Below are 20,966 nucleotides of genomic sequence, written 5' to 3'. Positions count from 1 at the left end.
GTGCTACTTCAGCCCGACACACGGCTTTTAAAACTTTACCAGTGAGAGAAAAGGAATATTTGGACTTTCTCTTAGTGTCTTGGGTTATTTTCCCCTCGTGATCCTTCATATCTTTGTGAAACGGCATGCAGGTATTTAGGTGGGGGGGGGCAGACATGCTCGTACCCGTCCTCTTTTCTCCTCCTCCTCTCTTTCTCCTCCTCTCTTTCTCCTCCTCTCGGTGTGAAGTGTAGAAAGGCAGAACCGGCCCAGTTGGGCTCGTTTCAGCTCCATCTGGAGTCAGGCAGACTGGCTGACGCCAACGTCTTTCTCCCTGAGTTTCGTCTGTCAGGAGCCAGGCCGCCCCCCCTCTCCGCTCCGCTTCCAAAAACAACTCACTCTCTTTTTGTTGGGAGTTTTATGCTATTTTGGTCGTTGGTGTTCCTCTGGGGGGGTTCCCCCCGTTCCCCCCGCCGGCTCGTTAGTTCAGTAAACGTGATTTATCTGATTTATTTGTCCTGAGACTGAAAGACCTGAAAGCTGCTGCTGCTGCCGTTTAACCTTCTGCACATCCTTCTCTTACCCCACGTTTCTTCCCTCACTTCTTCTTCTTCTTTTGCTCTGCTTTGTCTCCGTTCTTTTTTTTAAATTTTATTTATTCTTTATTTCATTCATTGATAAAATAAAACAAACAATTTACTATAAACACAAACGTTCCTAAATTCTGAATAAAAGGGAGCAGAAAGAAGAAGAATCTTATTTAATCTGCCCCTTTTTCCCTAAGAAATCAATTTACAAAGAATGTAAATTAAAAAAACAACAACAAAGTAAAGAAAAAACTAAAATAAAATAATAATATCTGCCGACACAGACAGTTACATTTCTTTTTAGTTCCCAAGTTACAATTCAGTTAATCCCGTTCAACAACAACAACAATGTTTATACCTTTCATGACGATGTCAATCAAACAAAACTAACATATTTCATTATATTTCTTAACATACTGGCTTTAATTGTTCTTTTGGACGTAATGTTTGATTTGGATTCTTTGTTTTCTTTGTTCCATAAACTGATTCTTTCACAGAAACACAACGTTCCATCCGTTTAGTCCTGAATCTTGGTTTTTTAAAGAGTTTTCTCTCTTTCCTGGGAGAGTTTCCAGCTCGGGATCTCTCATTTTCCTCTGCTCTATTTCTATCCTTCTCTCTCCCTCCTTTTTCCCCTCTGTCTCTTTCTTCCCTCCCTCCCTCCCTCCTCCACCTCTCTGAGTGTTTCCAGTCTGCAGACGAGGATCAGATTACTCCGGGAGTCTCGGCGGCTCTCTGGCGAAGGTGGAGGAGGAGGAGGAGGAGGAGGAGGAGGAGGGATGGAGGGATGGATGAAGGAGGGAAGGAGGAGGGAGAGAGATCAGGTTTCACATCAGCACTTTCCCCCCTCGCCCCCCCAGCAACCTGGAGACAGAGTGGCTGAGCCGGGGAGGAAAACATGCAATCCAGCCCTCCGTCCTCTCCTCCTCCTCCTCCTCCTCCTCTTCCTCCCTTCTTCCAGCCTCACTCAGATAAATAAAGGCAGTAAATGGTAGTTGAGCAGACAGAGGGATGATTCTTCACCTCCTCCACCTCCCCGGCCCCCCTCGTCCCTCCGTCCCTCCGTCCCCCCGTCGGTGTTTTATATCCTCACCGTGTGTTTTCATTCTTTCTCCTGGATGTGTGGCAGAGGTGAAAGGGCTGCTGGGAAACGGCAGAGGTGAAAGGGCTGCTGGGAAACGGCACAGGAGAAAGGGCTGCTGGGAAACGGCACAGGAGAAAGGGCTGCTGGGAAACGGCAGCTTCTAGAGACGATGAAGAACAAATACAAGCGTTAAATCAGAGAGCAAGCTGCTAGGGTTTAGCTGCGGCAGTTTAGGGCTATTTGGAGTTGTTTGGGGTTGTTGTTTTGGAATATTTAGGGGTGTTTGGAGGTGTTTGGCTGTTTTGGGGTGTCTGGGGGTATTTGGGGGTATCCAGGGGTGTTTGGGGGTATTTGGCGGTGTTTGGGGGTATTAAGGGGTCTGTAGTTACCCTTTTCTCTGCTGCAGAGCTCTGTGGTGGTTCAGCTGCTGTAGTTTGGGGGTATTTGGGGTGTTTTGAGGGTCTGTAGTAAAGGCTGGATTCTGGTTCTGTGTTAAATCGACGCCGAGCGTGCGCCGCAGGTTGCGCCGCAGGTTGCGCCGCGTCGCGCACCCCACGATACACGCTACGCCGTGTCTCACGCACCTCCAAAAAATGTAACTATGCATCAAGAGGTCGCAGACCAAACGCAGACCGAGAGGCTGTGATTGGTTCGCTTGTTAGCAACGCATTTCCGGTTCCGGTTCGTGAAGCAGTCGTGAACTTTCAGCCCCGAGTGTGTGTGTGATTTATTTATTTATTTTTTAGTTTTTTTACACCATAGTTGTCCTTATCTCTTTGATTCACTGTGACCGGAAAAGCCGGAAGCTAAACAAAGTATCAACTAGTGCTCTGGGGGGTTTAGCACTGCGGAGAAATGGAGGGACGGAGAAGTGTGAAGGTTCACGGCGACGTCGGCGTCACGGCGACGGCGTCAGTTCTGCGTTGGTGTTACGTAGAACCTTAAATCAGGCCTTACCCTCCTCTCTGCTGCAGCTCTGGAGGTTCAGGACGACGTATAAACCAACCAGAAGTCGTGCATTTATCTTTACCCCCCCCCACAGGCCTGGTTCCTGGTGAACCCATATCCCCCCAGAAAGATCTGGAACCCAGACCCCCCCCCAGAAAGATCTGGTCTGGAACCCAGACCCCCCCAGAAAGATCTGGTCTGGGTTCAAACCGATGCTGAACTCGTCAGAAATATTTTCTAAATCCCCGAAGGGAAACTAATTAAAACCCCGTGGAAAACTCTAGGAAAACTCTGCTAATGTTTAGTTTTGCATCAGGTCTGTCTCTTCCTCTTCGGGGTCCATTTTAATTATTATTTATTATTAATGCAGCTGTGTTGTTGTTTGTCCGTAGTTCAGCTCCTTGGTTGTCGACGAGTTTAAAACTCTTAAAACTTCCACACTGATAACGTTGTCTCCTTTGATTGATGCTGCTTCTTCTGCTGGATGTTTAGCGTCTCACCGCTATTCAACCTGCTGCCCTTTAGCCGCGTAAAACCGCGTAAACCGTCGCATCGAACCGCGTAAACCGTCACATCGAACCGCGTAAACCGTCACATCGAACCATGTAAACCGTCTCATCGAACCGCGTAAACCGTCGCATCGAACCGCGTAAACCGTCGCATCGAACTGCGTAAACCGTCGCATCGAACCGCGTAAACCGTCGCATCGAACTGCGTAAACCGTCGCATCGAACTGCGTAAACTGTCGCATCGAACTGCGTAAACTGTCGCATCGAACTGCGTAAACTGTCGCATCGAACTGCGTAAACTGTCGCATCGAACTGCGTAAACTGTCGCATCGAACTGCGTAAACCGTCGCATCGAACTGCGTAAACCGTCGCATCGAACCGCGTAAACCGTCACATCGAACCGCGTAAACCGTCACATCGAACCGCGTAAACCGTCACATCGAACCATGTAAACCGTCTCATCGAACCGCGTAAACCGTCTCATCGAACCGCGTAAACCGTCTCATCGAACCGCGTAAACCGTCGCATCGAACTGCGTAAACTGTCGCATCGAACTGCGTAAACCGTCGCATCGAACTGCGTAAACCGTCGCATCGAACTGCGTAAACCGTCGCATCGAACTGCGTAAACTGTCGCATCGAACTACGTAAACCGTCGCATCGAACTGCGTAAACCGTCTCATCGAACTGCGTAAACCGTCGCATCGAACTGCGTAAACCGTCTCATCGAACTGCGTAAACCGTCCGTCACATCGAACCGCGTAAACCGTCTCATCGAACCGCGTAAACCGTCGCATCGAAGCGCGTAAACTGTCACATCAACCCGCCGTCCCTCGTTACAAAGAGAAAACATCGCCGCTGATCCCAGTTAATTCCGTTGGCCGTCAGGTTAAAATGTCCAACTTTACAGCAGAAATAAACACATCTCCATCTGCTTTATTTTGTCCCAAACGTTTGGCTCGTTGCTCGTTTTAATCCCGTTCCTTGTCTCACGACATGCGACTGTGTCACCACACGTCCTGTTTTATTTCAGATGTGTAATTTACTAGAAAGTAGGTCATGATTCTGTCCCTAAGTCTCCGTAAGTGAATAAAACCCAAACGCTCCGGTTCCACGTCGGGTTAAACGGCAGCAGATCATAGAAACTTCTTCTTAGTTTCACCTCAAATCAGGATCCTACAGATTTCAATGTTGTGTTTTTAAGGCCTGAAAAGTGCTTGAATTTTAGTTTAAGTGCTTGAAATTATAACTGTCTTTCACAAAATTGGGATTAGACTATTGTTTAGTTATTACAAGGGGAAATAAAATCAGTTCAGGGTTCCTACACATTTTTCAAGGTCAAATTCCAGAACTTTTCAAGCACTTTCAAGGGTCATTTTCAAAATCTTCAAGCACCTTAATCACTGGGGTAAAATATCTACAGGAATATATATATACTCTCACAATCACAATTATGTACATTGTATCGTGCTGTAAACATCTAGTTATGTTTTACAGGGTTCCTACGGGTGCTTGAAATCCTTGAATTTCAATGTTGTGTTTTCAAGGCCTGAAAAGTGCTTGAAATTATAACTGTGTCTTTCACCAAATTGGGATCAGACTGTATAGTTTAGTTATTACAAGGAGAAATAAAATCAGTAAGATGAAACATAACTAGATGTTTACAGCACGATACTATGTACATAATTGGGTTAAAAAGCAGAAAAAATAATGAGTATACAGGACTGTCTCAAAAAATTAGAATATTGTGATAAAGTTCTTTATTTTCTGTAATGCAATTTAAAAAAAAAAAAAAAAAAAAAAGTCATACATTCTGGATTCATTACAAATCAACTGAAATATTGCAAGCCTTTTATTATTTTAATATTGCTGATTATGGCTTACAGATTAAGATTCCCAGAATATTCTAATTTTTTGAGATAGGATATTTGAGTTTTCTTAAGCTGTAAACCATGATCAGCAATATTAAAATAATAAAAGGCTTGTAATATTTCAGTTGATTTGTAATGAATCCAGAATGTATGACATTTTGGTTTTTGTAATTGCATTACAGAAAATCACTATATTCTAATTTTCTGAGACAGTCCTGTATATTCCTGTAGATATTTTACTGATCGATAAGGTGCTTGAAGATTTTGAAAATGACTCTTAAAAGTGCTTGAATTTGACCTTGAAAAATGTGAAGGAACCCTGTCAAATCTGAGCTGGTATCTGTTTGTGCAGCGTTGGTTTGATTCCAGCGTTTACACTCGTCCCTCACGCCCGTCCGAGTGTGTCCAGACTTGCCTGAGCTGATAAGTCGAGGTGTGTGTTGTGTTTGGTATTTATGTTTTCCCAGCAGATTTACTAAGAGCAGCTAAACACACGGCTGCTCTCGGATGTTTACGTAGTTTGTGAGAAGGAAATAACTCGCTGGGAGAGTTTAACCTCCTTCAGTCTGAGTTTGGTTGTATTTCCAGCTCAGATTCTCCACGTGGAATCCGGCTGGTTCTGCAGGTCCTGCAGCTCCGGCTGAACTCTGAAGCTAATAACGTCTTAATAACGACTTCCTGGTTCCAGCCGGCCTCTTTATAGGCCTGTGTTGACAAAATCCATTTTAAGATTCTAAATCGATTCTCATATTAATTCATACAAATCGATTAATATGTCTAAAGATTTTTTTTCATCATTACATTACAACTTTTGGTATTTTTTAGTTTACGCCCAAAAATTGAATGTTTTTTTGGACACAAGAATAACTGGTACCATGTTTTTGTCTTTAAATATGTTGAAAGAATCAGAATCAGAATCATGTTTATTTAAGTCAGACAAGACGTGGAATTTGACTGTTATTTTCTCTCACTCTACACTAAATAGACAAATGGCAGCTCTTATTAACAAATATACAATTTTTAAAAAGTGAAAGGTGCAGCAGAATGAGGTAGACATGATTATTGAAAGGTGCATTGTTACAGCATATGATTGTGTTATTATTATTGTTATTATTGCTCGGTGGTTGATTACTCAGACTCTGAGTGATGAGATTCATCAAAGAAACAAAGGTATGAAAACATTAAAGTTTTCAGTTATAATTGCATAAATTGTCTATATTTCATTACTTTATAAACTGTCTTGGGGTTACATTTGTATAAAATGCTAAAAACCAAATGCTCAAAAATTAAAAACTCGAAAGACCGAAAATGGAAAAGATTAAAACGGAATGTGGGAAAAACTAAACGTGATTTCATCTGTCTCTGTTTCCTCCTGGATCTGTTTGGTACCGTAATTTTACCCCACGATGTTTCTGAAAGCAGTTCTATCAGCATTCTGGGAGCTGAATCGATTCTATTCCGATTCTTAAAATTCAGAATTGATTATCAAGATTTGATCCGATTCCGATATTGATTTGGGTTAGAGTTATTAAAACAGTTTTTTCAGCTGTTGCATGAATGATATGACTGTAGTTCTGCAACATATTACTACTAGTATTATATTGAGATTCAACAGCAAGTATTGCAGCTAATGATGCTGTAAGGACCAATCAGCTCCCAGAATGCTGATAGAACTGAAACAGAAACATCGTGGGGCAGAATGAACTGATCCAGGGAGGAAACAGAGACGGATGGAATCAGATTTATTTTTTCCCACATTCCAGTTTTATTTTTTTCCATTTTTGGTCTTTTTTGGGGTTTTCATTTTTGAGAATTTGTTTTTTTAGCATTTCATGCAAATGTAACCCCAAGACAGTATATAAAGTAATGAAATATAGACAATTTATGCAATTATAACTGAAAACTTGAATGTTTTCATCTTTTAAAAACAAAAAAAGGCAAAAACATCGTGTCCAATAAAACATCCTTTTTTGGGCATAAACACAAAAATACCAAAATTTGTAATGCAATGATGAAAAAAAAAAATCAATCTTTAGACATACGAATAGATTTTTAGGAATCAAAGAGAATCGATTTAGAATATGGAAAATCAATTCAGGCCTAGTCAAATGTGTAGGTTTCCACCTCCATGAAGCCTCAGCTAAAGTCTGTTGTTATTTCTGATCGTTGTTCCTCCTCCTCCATACTGGATCAGCTGAAGGTCTCTGTTATTTCTGATCGTTGTTCCTCCTCCTCCATCCTGGAATCAGCTGAAGGTCAGCTGAAGGTCAGTGCAGCCTCCGCTTGTCCTTTTCCAGGTATTGATCTGTAAACGCAGCCGTCCCATCCTGGTGAATAATTCAGACGTGTCTTTGCTGCTGCCGCCGCGGCGGTCCGACTCGCTCAGAAAGCTGAGGCTTTTCCTTCTCGCCCGCCGTGAGAACGTGATTTGTGGCCGAGTGTGTAAATGTTTGTGGCTGCGTGACGTCGGGGACGGCGGTGGGAAAGATGGCGTTTCCCAGAGAGTTAAAGAGGAGGAGAGTCACAGCAAACCTCACATCACAGAGACGGAGACGGAGTAACGTCTGGTGATATTTATCTCCGGGAGGTTTGGGGTTTGGTCAGCAGGTAGTTACTGGTTTATCTTCAGATCTATAACTTTCAGAATTAATCGAAAGTAAACTCGACAATAGTGGAGATGAACTTTAGCTAGTTTTTGAGGCCACCAGCAAATCTATCTGAGACTAAGTCTGTGTTTTCACATGACAGTTGTGATTAAAGTTAAAGTAATGTTAGCAGATTTAAAAGCATACTTGCTTTGATTCCTCTAAGAACAAATGTGGACGTCATCGTTAACCTCCTCGATGTTAAATTTGGCAATTTAATCTCACACAGACACGTAGATCTGTTCTGTTTGGGTTTAGGAAATTGAATAAAGTATCCTCATTGCTCATCTTTGAAACTTGTAGTACCGCCTCCGGGTTCTCTCTAATGTTTTTTTGTGTCATAAATGTCCTGAAACAGATGAGAGTTCAGGATCTCCAGAGTTTTTCTGTTGGATTTAAAAACTACAGATGTCTGAGTTCTGGTCCCTGAGGAACTAATACTGAACCATCTGCTGTGGGCTGCAGGGCCGATCGATACGTAAAACAAAACTGATAAGAATACGTTAGACAGAGAACTAGAAACCAGTAACACTAATATGTTGTTAGTTCAATAAACTAATATCACTGAAATAACAAATAATAGTTTGATTAGGATCCCCGTTAGCTACAGCACGACTGCAGCTGTTCTTCCTGGAGTCCACCAACATTTTAAAATAATACAGTACTAAACATAACATAATAAAAATAAACCAAATGAATTTCCACTAGATAAAGAGAATATCAAATTAAAAATACTCTGCAAAAAAAAGCAGAGACATTCCACAAAATGAAGACGGTGAAATGAGAACAAAACAAAACAAAACAAAACACTGCACAGTTAAGATTCATCTGAGGTCGTTAAAGAGTCTGAAAAGCAGTTCCACAATTTAATTTCATTTGTAGTCTAGAACTTCACAACTGATCTAATACAGAAAAAAGAAAAACATACATTCAACAACAGTCTAACTATGTTTCATCAGTCTCAGCAGCTGCTGCTGTTTAATCTCTAGTTCAATGTTCTAGAATTGTTACTACATTAGAATATTGTGATTTTCTGTAATGCAATTACAAAAACAATGTCATACATTCTGGATTCATTACAAATCAACTGAAATATTGCAAACCTTTTATTATTTTAATATTGCTGATCATGGTTTACAGTTTAAGAAAACTCAAATATCCTATCTAAAAAAATTAGAATATTCTGGGAATCTTAATCTTAAACTGTAAGCCATAATCAGCAATATTAAAATAATAAAAGGCTTGAAATATTTCAGTTGATTTGTAATGAATCCAGAATGGATGACATTTTTGTTTTTTTAATTGCATTACATAAAATAAAGAACTTTATCACAATATTCTAATTTTCTGAGACAGTCCTGTATACTGACTCAAAACATGTTGCTTAACTAATAATTTGAATGTTCTGCTATAATACCCGAGTCTTTGTTATGGACATATTTCTAATAAATTATAATGAGTAAAGTAATATGTCATTAAACATTAACCAGCCAAGATTCTTAAGTATTTTAATAATGTTTGTCGTCCAGTTACAACTAACAACAATCCCTGCAGCCCTGGTTTGTGTTTTCTGTAGTTTTTATTTTATCTGCAGTTGAATTTGACCAAACTGCCGGAAAATAGTCAAGATTTGACATAATTAAGGCCTGAATTACTAGTTTAGTTGCTTTTAGAGTTAAACATGTTTTATGTCTTCTTATGACAGAAATACAGTTTCCCATTTTATGAACTTTCTTGTTTATTTGTGATTTCCACATCAGTTTTTAATCAGTGACTATTAGTTAGTTAGGTAGTTAATTCCCAGCAGCAGCTCGGTCTCCTGCAGCTGCTTCATACTGTTTTATTTTAAGGTGTCAGGTATTTTAAGCGTCTTGCACTCACAGAATCTCCTTTGTTTTGATTGGCTGACGCCTGAATGGAGGCGAATGTTTGTGAATATTATTGTCTGTGAGGATTCCAGGGAGGTGTCGGTCCGTATCAGCCGTTCCTGAGATATGACCTTGAGACGACCTCAGTGGAAACACCGATGACTAACCGTGTCAGAGTTTAAACTCTCAAAACCTGTGACATCACAGGAAGACGAGTCCCGGTTCAGGAAATGATGGATCTCTAGAGGTTCAGGTTTCACTGAGACTCCAAACAGATAAAACCTCTGAAATCATCTCTGTTTGCTTCATTTTGGTACCAGATTGATATAAATCCAGCTGGTATTTGTGGATATAAACCTGTTTAAACCCGCCCTGGCTCAGTACTGAAGGATAAAGTGTCTGATTATCAGCGTTAGCAGACGGAGCTCGTTACGGAGCCGGTTCCAGAGCTCGTTACAGAGCTGGTTCCGTCCGGAGCAGAGAGAATGTTTGATGGGATAAATGTCACGACTTCTGCTCACTCGGAGCTCTGACTTCATTCCTGGGAGGGATTTACTTTTCCTTTCTCTGTAATCCTCCTTCCTGATAAGAGCAGTGAAGCTTTCTGAAGTACCGGTGACCCCTGACCCCCACGCTGACCCCTGACCCCCACACTGACCCCTGACCCCTGATCTCAGACCTGCCTCCATTACACCGTCTGACGGGGGTTTGGCTGTGAAGAGATTTGATTCTCTCTGAAACGAGCCTCTACGGCCCAGGAAACTCATCAAGGTGTTTCTGGTTGAGCAGAACTCAAGTTTCTCCAATGCGTTTTTAGAAGTCGCTCCTGTTTTCTAACCCTGCGTTCACACTGAAAGCGTTGAAAATCTCCTGACGCCAGCATCGCTGCTTGGTGCGTTCACACTGAAAACTGCATGTACTGTCGACGGCGGCTGTGGGCGGGGCTAAAGTTGCAGTGGGCGGGGCTAAAGTTGCAGTGGGCGGGGCTTAATTTGCAGTGCAGAACTGGAGGGAACAGTGTGTATATAGTCTACTCATATAGCTGCACATCTTCAGTTTATTATTGTTAGTTTTAACTATGTACTGGCTCTGTGGTCCTCTGAGATTCTTGGTTGAAGAGTGCCTTACAGATAAAATAGAAAAAAGAAAAATACAAATCGATTTTTAGTTGGGCTGAACGATTTTTGAAAATAATCTAATTGCGATTTTTTTCCTCAATATTGCGATTGCGATTTAATATGCAAAACGAGGCGTAGTCCCCCCACAGGGGACAAAAAACCTTCCTCACAGGGAACTCAGAACTTCTTTTTAAATAACTCAAAAATCACAGAGAGAGAAAAAAAAACACCAGCAAGCTAACAAACAAACCAACAAAGCTCAGAGTTAACAAAACCAACCAGCAATGAACAACTGGCAGCCCCGCTCTTATGGCACTTTCGCACTAGGACTTACTTGGCCCGACTCGGCTTGGCGCGGCTTTACACGGCTCTACACGTGTGTTTTTCCACTGCCAGGGGAGAAGTGGGGGGGTTGGGGTGAAGCTGCTGTGACGTACTCGATTGCACAACACCTTTGTTCGTGTCGGCGCTGATCAGAAATCAGCTGGAGCCGCGAGCGGCTGAGAGTAAAACAGCCCGTCTACATCGCTTTTTTAATTCTCTCGTCCGCCCCCAGGTTTATGAACATCTGCACCTCAGAGTTGGATCACCAAACAGACGTTTTGCGCTTTATAATAAAATCGCCGCGGGTCGCTCTCGCTCTGACTCCCGCTTCCTGATTCAAACGTCTGACGGCCCCCCGACTAATCAGAGGTGTGGAGGGTGGTGACCTCAGAAATAGTCCCTGCTCAGCCCGCAAAGAACCTGGCTGAAATGGTTACAGAAAAAAGTATCGACTTGGAGCGGCTTTACCCGTCTCAGCCCCTAGTGCGAAAGCGCAAAACGGGTAGAACCGAGCTGAGGTTATACTAATGCAAAAGCGCCATTAAATTCTCCTCCTGATGAGCTGACGGGCTGCAGGTGGTTTAAGGCTGATTTATGGTTCAGCGTTACACCAACGCAGAGCCTACGCCGTACGGTACGCGGTACGCGCAACGTACGGCATAAGCTCTGCGTAGATTTAACGCGGAACCATAAATCAGGCTTCACAGCGCGACTCCACTGTCCGCCGGAGCGCGCCCGGCTCGTGCTCGGCGCCGCGCACCGCCGACTCCGCGCTCATATATTTAATACATTTATAAAGCCCCGCCTGGCCGAGCCCTAACACTGAGGCCATGGTAGATACAGTAGGTTACAGGCGGACACGCGGCACTGTTGACTTTTTTTCGCTGCCGGCAACGTGACCAGATCACGTGACTGGTCAAATCGCAGCCTTTGCGATTAGAAAATCTCGTTTTATCACATCGTGATATTATCGCAAATGCAATTAATCGTTCAGCCCTAATTTTTCGGAATTAATATGAGAATCTTTTTTAGAATCGGAGAATCGGTTCTTTCCAATAAGGCCTGGTTAAGAGCAGGTTTAATGAGGGTTCAGAACCCGGTCCTGGTTCCTGGTTCCTGGTCCAGGTTCTGTGTTCCTGCGCCAGCTGCAGTCCTGGTTCTGGTCCTGGTTCCTGGTCCTGGTCCTGGTCTGAGGTCCTGGTCCTGGTCCAGGTTCTGGTCTTGGTCTCCGTCAGGACCGGTTCCACAGCTCTGCTGTCAGCCGTCTCTCTCACCTCCATCCTGCTCAGGAATTTAACCAGCAACTGTTCCAGAGCTCAGCTGGCAGCGCCGGTTAGCCGTTACCGTGGAGACCAACTTTTGTTTAGTTACTCCTGCAGTCGCCTGGAGGTTTAGATATTTAAATATTTAAATATCTGGACCTGGACCTGTTTGTTGAGGCTTCTGTCCCACAAACAGCCTTTATTCCCAACTGTTAGTGTTTCCTCTGAGATCAGCTGATCAGATGAAGCTGCTGGTGTTATCGGTCCTGGTAGGGGCGTCCAAACTTTAGTGTCAGCTCTGTGAGAGGAACTTCCTGTTAGTAACACGTGGTGGTTCGGTGGGTGTTGGATGTTTGTTGTTTATTCAGTCTAAACTAAGCTGTCGGGACGGAGGCAGAGCTTCATCTCAGGGGGGGCAGGATCTGTCTCCTCCCTCTCCGTTCAGTTTAGAAGCTGTTGAGACGGAGGCAGAGCTTCAGCTTCACCCTCTGCTGGGGAGGATCTGTGTTTGTGTTTGTGTTTGTTTGTTTGTTTGCAGCAGCTGTTTTCCTGCCAACCCGTCACCGCTCTCAGCTCCGTTTCCGGACGGCTATTTTCTCCTCGTCTGCTCTAAAATAACTCCGGTTCTTATAGCAGCAGTTCTTCCTCTGGTTAATGTACAGTTTTGTAAAATATTTGTATTTAGCATCTGATTTAATGTTTTGGTGCATCTGCATTTGTCTGTATTTAATTACAGTTTTGTGTTTATAACTATAACTACTGTGTCATTAATTAATTAAATACGGAAATAATCAAATATATTTTTTTACTTAAAATGAATTGTATTTTAATTAATTAATGACATTTAATTCATGAATGATTTATTTAATTCCCATTTTAATTAATTAATGAAACATTTAATTAATTAATTATGTATTTATTAATTTAATTTTGGCACTAAAAATCCTCCATATATAACAGCCTTTGTTTAAATAAATACATGAATAATATTTGCATATTGTTGTGATTGATTAAGCATCAGGTCCATTTCAGTGATGCTGATATACGATGTAATCTGATTACTATAATGGTAAATAATGTAATTTCAATCTTTAATATTTAAAATTCAGGTTTCATGTCCAAATTAAGTCCAATTTAATTCAAGTTTATTTATAAAGTACTTTAAAAACAACAGCTGACCAAAGTGCTCGACAAGCAAAAGGAAAATAAAAACAAAACAGGACAATGTAAAAAAAAAAAAAAAAAAAAAAAAAAACGCATAAATGAAATAAAACATGTTGAGTTAAATGTTAGTGATTAAAAATGAGATTTAAAAACAGCCGTAGAAGGAGCCGGACGTTGGTGCAGGTTTGTGATCCAAAGGCCCGTCTGAGGCTCTTATTTTGTAGTTCTTGCAGCAGCTTCCTGTTCAGATCAGACTGTAAACAGAGAGTCCTCTCTCTCTCTCTCCCCGGGTGTGAACATTAACTCGCCCCTCACGGCCTCTTGAGTAAATAAAGATTCTTTAACGGAGACTTGGCTGCTGGTGAAGAAACCTCTGTTAGACCCAGCTGTCAGACACACAGACCACTTACCCCCCCAAAAAACCCTGTTAGAGACACACGGACCACTTACCCCCCAAAAAACCTCTGTTAGAGACACACGGACCCACTTACCCCCCAAAAAACCTCTGTTAGAGACACACGGACCACTTACCCCCCAAAAAACCTCTGTTAGAGACACACGGACCCACTTACCCCCCAAAAAACCTCTGTTAGAGACACACGGACCCACTTACCCCCCAAAAAAACCTCTGTTAGAGACACACGGACCACTTACCCCCCAAATAAACCTCTGTTAGAGACACACGGACCACTTACTCCCCAATAAACCTCTGTTAGAGACACACGGACCACTTACCCCCCCAAAAAACCTCTGTTAGAGACACACGGACCACTTACCCCCCAAAAAAACCTCTGTTAGAGACACACAGACCACTTACCCCCCAAAAAACCTGTTAGAGACACACGGACCACTTACCCCCCAAAAAAACCTGTTAGAGACACACGGACCACTTACCCCCCCAAAAAAACCTGTTAGAGACACACGGACCACTTACCCCCCAAAAAAACCTGTTAGAGACACACGGACCACTTACCCCCCAAAAAACCTCTGTTAGAGACACACGGACCACTTACCCCCCAAAAAACCTCTGTTAGAGACACACGGACCACTTACCCCCCAAAAAAACCTCTGTTAGAGACACACGGACCACTTACCCCCCAAAAAACCTCTGTTAGAGACACACGGACCACTTACCCCCCAAAAAAACCTCTGTCAGACACACGGACCACTTACCCCCCCAAAAAAACCTCTGTTAGAGACACACGGACCACTTACCCCCCAAAAAAACCTCTGTTAGAGACACACGGACCACTTACCCCCCAAAAAACCTCTGTTAGAGACACACGGACCACTTACCCCCCAAAAAACCTCTGTTAGAGACACACGGACCACTTACCCCCCCAAAAAAACCTCTGTTAGAGACACACGGACCACTTACCCCCCCAAAAAAACCTCTGTTAGAGACACACGGACCACTTACCCCCCAAAAAAACCTCTGTTAGAGACACACGGACCACTTACCCCCCAAAAAAACCTCTGTTAGAGACACACGGACCACTTACCCCCCAAAAAAACCTCTGTTAGAGACACACGGACCACTTACCCCCCAAAATACCTCTGTTAGAGACACACGGACCACTTACCCCCCAAAAAACCTCTGTTAGAGACACACGGACCACTTACCCCCCAAAAAACCTCTGTTAGAGACACACGGACCACTTACCCCCCAAAAAACCTCTGTTAGAGACACACGGACCACTTACCCCCCAAAAAACCTCTGTTAGAGACACACGGACCACTTACCCCCCCAAAAAAACCTCTGTTAGAGACACACGGACCACTTACCCCCCAAAAAACCTCTGTTAGAGACACGGACCACTTACCCCCCAAAAAACCTCTGTTAGAGACACACGGACCACTTACCCCCCAAAAAACCTCTGTTAGAGACACACGGACCACTTACCTCCCAAACAAACCTCTGTTAGAGACACACGGACCACTTACCTCCCAAACAAACCTCTGTTAGAGACACACGGACCACTTACCCCCCAAACAAACCTCTGTTAGAGACACACGGACCACTTACCCCCCAAAAAACCTCTGTTAGAGACACACGGACCACTTACCCCCCAAAAAAACCTCTGTTAGAGACACACGGACCACTTACCTCCCAAACAAACCTCTGTTAGAGACACACGGACCACTTACCTCCCAAACAAACCTCTGTTAGAGACACACGGACCACTTACCCCCCAAAAAACCTCTGTTAGAGACACACGGACCACTTACCCCCCAAAAAAACCTGTTAGAGACACACGGACCACTTACCCCCCCAAAAAAACCTCTGTTAGAGACACACGGACCACTTACCCCCCAAAAAACCTCTGTTAGAGACACACGGACCACTTACCCCCCAAAAAACCTGTTAGAGACACACGGACCACTTACCCCCAAAAAAACCTCTGTTAGAGACACACGGACCACTTACCCCCCAAAAAAACCTGTTAGAGACACACGGACCCACTTACCCCCCCAAAAAAACCTGTTAGAGACACACGGACCACTTACACCCCAAAAAACCTCTGTTAGAGACACACGGACCACTTACCCCCCAAAAAAACCTGTTAGAGACACACGGACCACTTCCCCCCCCAAAAAAACCTCTGTTAGAGACACACGGACCACTTACCCCCCCAAAAAACCTCTGTTAGAGACACACGGACCACTTACCCCCCAAAAAACCTCTGTTAGAGACACACGGACCACTTACCCCCCAAAAAACCTCTGTTAGAGACACACGGACCACTTACCCCCCAAAAAACCTCTGTTAGAGACACACGGACCACTTACCCCCCCAAAAAACCTCTGTTAGAGACACACGGACCACTTACCCCCCCAAAAAACCTCTGTTAGAGACACACGGACCACTTACCCCCCAAAAAACCTGTTAGAGACACACGGACCACTTACCCCCCAAAAAACCTCTGTTAGAGACACACGGACCACTTACCCCCCAAAAAAACCTCTGTTAGAGACACACGGACCACTTACCCCCCCAAAAAACCTGTTAGAGACACACGGACCACTTACCCCCCCAAAAAACCTGTTAGAGACACACGGACCACTTACCCCCCAAAAAAACCTCTGTTAGAGACACACGGACCACTTACCCCCCAAAAAAACCTGTTAGAGACACACGGACCACTTACCCCCCCAAAAAAACCTGTTAAAGACACACGGACCACTTACCCCCCCAAAAAACCTCTGTTAGAGACACACGGACCACTTACCCCCCAAAAAAACCTCTGTTAGAGACACACGGACCACTTACCCCCCAAAAAAACCTCTGTTAGAGACACACGGACCACTTACCCCCCAAAAAACCTCTGTTAGAGACACACGGACCACTTACCCCCCAAAAAAACCTGTTAGAGACACACGGACCACTTACCCCCCCAAAAAAACCTCTGTTAGAGACACACGGACCACTTACCCCCCCAAAAAAACCTCTGTTAGAGACACACGGACCACTTACCCCCCCAAAAAAACCTCTGTTAGAGACACACGGACCACTTACCCCCCCAAAAAACCTCTGTTAGAGACACACGGACCACTTACCCCCCAAAAAACCTCTGTTAGAGACACACGGACCACTTACCCCCCAAAAAACCTCTGTTAGAGACACACGGACCACTTACCCCCCAAAAAACCTCTGTTAGAGACACACGGACCACTTACCCCCCAAAAAAACCTGTTAGAGACACACGGACCACTTACCCCCCCAAAAAAACCTCTGTTAGAGACACACGGACCACTTACCCCCCCAAAAAAACCTCTGTTAGAGACACACGGACCACTTACCCCCCAAAAAAACCTGTTAGAGACACACGGACCACTTACCCCCCCAAAAAAACCTCTGTTAGAGACACACGGACCACTTACCCCCCCAAAAAAACCTCTGTTAGAGACACACGGACCACTTACCCCCCCAAAAAACCTCTGTTAGAGACACACGGACCACTTACCCCCCAAAAAACCTCTGTTAGAGACACACGGACCACTTACCCCCCAAAAAACCTCTGTTAGAGACACACGGACCACTTACCCCCCAAAAAAACCTCTGTTAGAGACTCACGGACCACTTACCCCCCAAAAAACCTCTGTTAGAGACACACGGACCACTTACCCCCCCAAAAAAACCTCTGTTAGAGACACACGGACCACTTACCCCCCCAAAAAAACCTGTTAGAGACACACGGACCACTTACCCCCCCAAAAAAACCTCTGTTAGAGACACACGGACCACTTACCCCCCAAAAAACCTCTGTTAGAGACACACGGACCACTTACCCCCCACAAAAAACCTGTTAGAGACACACGGACCACTTACCCCCCACAAAAAACCTGTTAGAGACACACGGACCACTTACCCCCCAAAAACCCTCTGTTAGAGACACACGGACCACTTACCCCCCAAAAAACCTCTGTTAGAGACACACGGACCACTTACCCCCCAAAAAACCTCTGTTAGTGACACACGGACCACTTACCCCCCAAAAAACCTCTGTTAGAGACACACGGACCACTTACCCCCCAAAAAAACCTCTGTTAGAGACACACGGACCACTTACCCCCCAAAAAACCTCTGTTAGAGACACACGGACCACTTACCCCCCAAAAAAACCTGTTAGAGACACACGGACCACTTACCCCCCCAAAAAAACCTGTTAGAGACACACGGACCACTTACCCCCCCAAAAAAACCTGTTAGAGACACACGGACCACTTACCCCCCCAAAAAAACCTGTTAGAGACACACAGACCACTTACCCCCCAAAAAAACCTCTGTTAGAGACACACGGACCACTTACCCCCCACAAAAACCTCTGTTAGAGACACACGGACCACTTACCCCCCAAAAAACCTCTGTTAGAGACACACGGACCACTTACCCCCCAAACAAACCTCTGTTAGAGACACACGGACCACTTACCCCCCAAAAAACCTCTGTTAGAGACACACGGACCACTTACCCCCCAAAAAACCTCTTTTAGAGACACACGGACCACTTACCCCCCAAAAAAACCTCTGTTAGAGACACACGGACCACTTACCCCCCAAAAAACCTCTGTTAGAGACACACGGACCACTTACCCCCCAAACAAACCTCTGTTAGAGACACACGGACCACTTACCCCCCAAACAAACCTCTGTTAGAGACACACGGACCACTTACCCCCCAAAAAACCTCTGTTAGAGACACACGGACCACTTACCCCCCAAAAAACCTCTGTTAGAGACACACGGACCACTTACCCCCCAAAACCCCCCAGATCTGGACCCTAGTAGACTCTACTGCCCTTAACAACTGCTGCTTTCTATTATTTTACCTCGTTTCTTATCATTTTATTTATTTGTTATTTATGTTTTAATTGTGTCTTGCCGCTTTAATGTTGATGTAAAGCTCTTTGTGTTGAATTATGCTTTATAAATAAACTTGTCTTCCCCTCCAGGTGGTCATGGTGATCTGATCCGTCTCTCATGGATCCTTCAGCTGATCCTCCCTTCACTGAACCCTGGAGTCACCAGTCAGGTAAGAAACACCTGGAAACACCTGGAAACACCTGGAGGCCGTTAGCTGAGGCCTCATGGGGAAAAATCCTTCACACATTAGTTTTTTTAATTTCTGGTGATTCCTCGAGAGATTAACCTACAACTCCGGAGCTGGAGCAGCGCCGGCCAATCGGGAGGCGTCCTGCTTTAATTGCTGCTCTGATTGGGTGAAGCAGTTGTCATGTGGTCTGATTATTGACGAGGACTGATTACGGTGACCGTCTGGGTGTGTGTGTGTCAGCAGGACGGGTGTGTGTGTGATTGTAGCAGGACGGGTGTGTGTGTGTGATTGCAGCAGGATGGGTGTGTGTGTGATTGCAGCAGGACGGGTGTGTGTGTGATTGCAGCAGGACGGGTGTGTGTGTGATTGCAGCAGGATGGGTGTGTGTGTGATTGCAGCAGGACGGGTGTGTGTGTGATTGTAGCAGGACGGGTGTGTGTGTGTGATTGCAGCAGGATGGGTGTGTGTGTGATTGCAGCAGGACGGGTGTGTGTGTGATTGCAGCAGGACGGGTGTGTGTGTGATTGCAGCAGGATGGGTGTGTGTGTGATTGCAGCAGGACGGGTGTGTGTGTGTGATTGTAGCAGGATGGGTGTGTGTGTGATTGTAGCAGGACGGGTGTGTGTGTGATTGTAGCAGGACGGGTGTGTGTGTGTCAGCAGGACGGGTGTGTGTGTGTGATTGTAGCAGGACGGGTGTGTGTGTGATTGTAGCAGGACGGGTGTGTGTGTGATTGTAGCAGGACAGGTGTGTGTGTGTGTGATTGTAGCAGGACGGGTGTGTGTGTGATTGTAGCAGGACGGGTGTGTGTGTGATTGTAGCAGGACGGGTGTGTGTGTGTGATTGTAGCAGGACGGGTGTGTGTGTGATTGTAGCAGGACGGGTGTGTGTGTGATTGTAGCAGGACGGGTGTGTGTGTGTCAGCAGGACGGGTGTGTGTGTGTGATTGTAGCAGGACGGGTGTGTGTGTGATTGTAGCAGGACGGGTGTGTGTGTGATTGTAGCAGGACGGGTGTGTGTGTGATTGTAGCAGGACAGGTGTGTGTGTGTGTGATTGTAGCAGGACGGGTGTGTGTGTGATTGTAGCAGGACGGGTGTGTGTGTGATTGTAGCAGGACGGGTGTGTGTGTGTGATTGTAGCAGGACGGGTGTGTGTGTGATTGTAGCAGGACGGGTGTGTGTGTGATTGTAGCAGGACGGGTGTGTGTGTGATTGTAGCAGGACGGTGTGTGTGATTGTAGCAGGACGGGTGTGTGTGTGATTGTAGCAGGACGGTGTGTGTGATTGTAGCAGGACGGTGTGTGTGATTGTAGCAGGACGGGTGTGTGTGTGTGATTGTAGCAGGACGGGTGTGTGTGTGATTGTAGCAGGACGGGTGTGTGTGTGATTGTAGCAGGACGGTGTGTGTGATTGTAGCAGGACGGGTGTGTGTGTGTGATTGTAGCAGGACGGGTGTGTGTGTGTGATTGTAGCAGGACGGGTGTGTGTGTGATTGTAGCAGGACGGGTGTGTGTGTGATTGCAGCAGGACGGGTGTGTGTGTGTGATTGCAGCAGGACGGGTGTGTGTGTGTGATTGTAGCAGGACGTGTGTGTGTGTGTGATTGTAGCAGGACGGGTGTGTGTGTGATTGTAGCAGGACGGGTGTGTGTGTGTGATTGTAGCAGGACGGGTGTGTGTGTGATTGCAGCAGGACGGGTGTGTGTGTGATTGTAGCAGGACGGGTGTGTGATTGCAGCAGGACGGGTGTGTGTGTGATTGCAGCAGGACGGGTGTGTGTGTGATTGTAGCAGGACGGGTGTGTGTGTGTGATTGTAGCAGGATGGGTGTGTGTGTGATTGTAGCAGGACGGGTGTGTGTGTGATTGTAGCAGGACGGGTGTGTGTGTGATTGTAGCAGGACGGGTGTGTGTGTGATTGTAGCAGGACGGGTGTGTGTGTGATTGTAGCAGGACGGGTGTGTGTGTGATTGTAGCAGGACGGGTGTGTGTGTGTGATTGTAGCAGGACGGGTGTGTGTGTGTGATTGTAGCAGGACGGGTGTGTGTGTGATTGTAG

General features: G+C 45.1%; 1 protein-coding gene across 1 annotated transcript in view; it reads left to right on the top strand.

The window, feature by feature from the left end:
- The window catches only part of LOC133463519 (bone morphogenetic protein receptor type-1A-like), a 66,311-nt gene that overhangs the window by 6,793 nt on the left and 38,552 nt on the right, over nt 1-20,966 (top strand). Inside the window, exon 2 of the mRNA XM_061745090.1 lies at nt 18,812-18,891. The gene's annotated coding sequence lies outside the window, so the exon portion shown is untranslated. The remainder of the gene's footprint in view (nt 1-18,811; nt 18,892-20,966) is intronic.

Source organism: Cololabis saira, chromosome 17, assembly GCF_033807715.1.
Source record: "Cololabis saira isolate AMF1-May2022 chromosome 17, fColSai1.1, whole genome shotgun sequence".
Classification (NCBI taxonomy): domain Eukaryota; kingdom Metazoa; phylum Chordata; class Actinopteri; order Beloniformes; family Belonidae; genus Cololabis; species Cololabis saira.
This window is presented reverse-complemented; position numbering and strand designations above follow the sequence as displayed.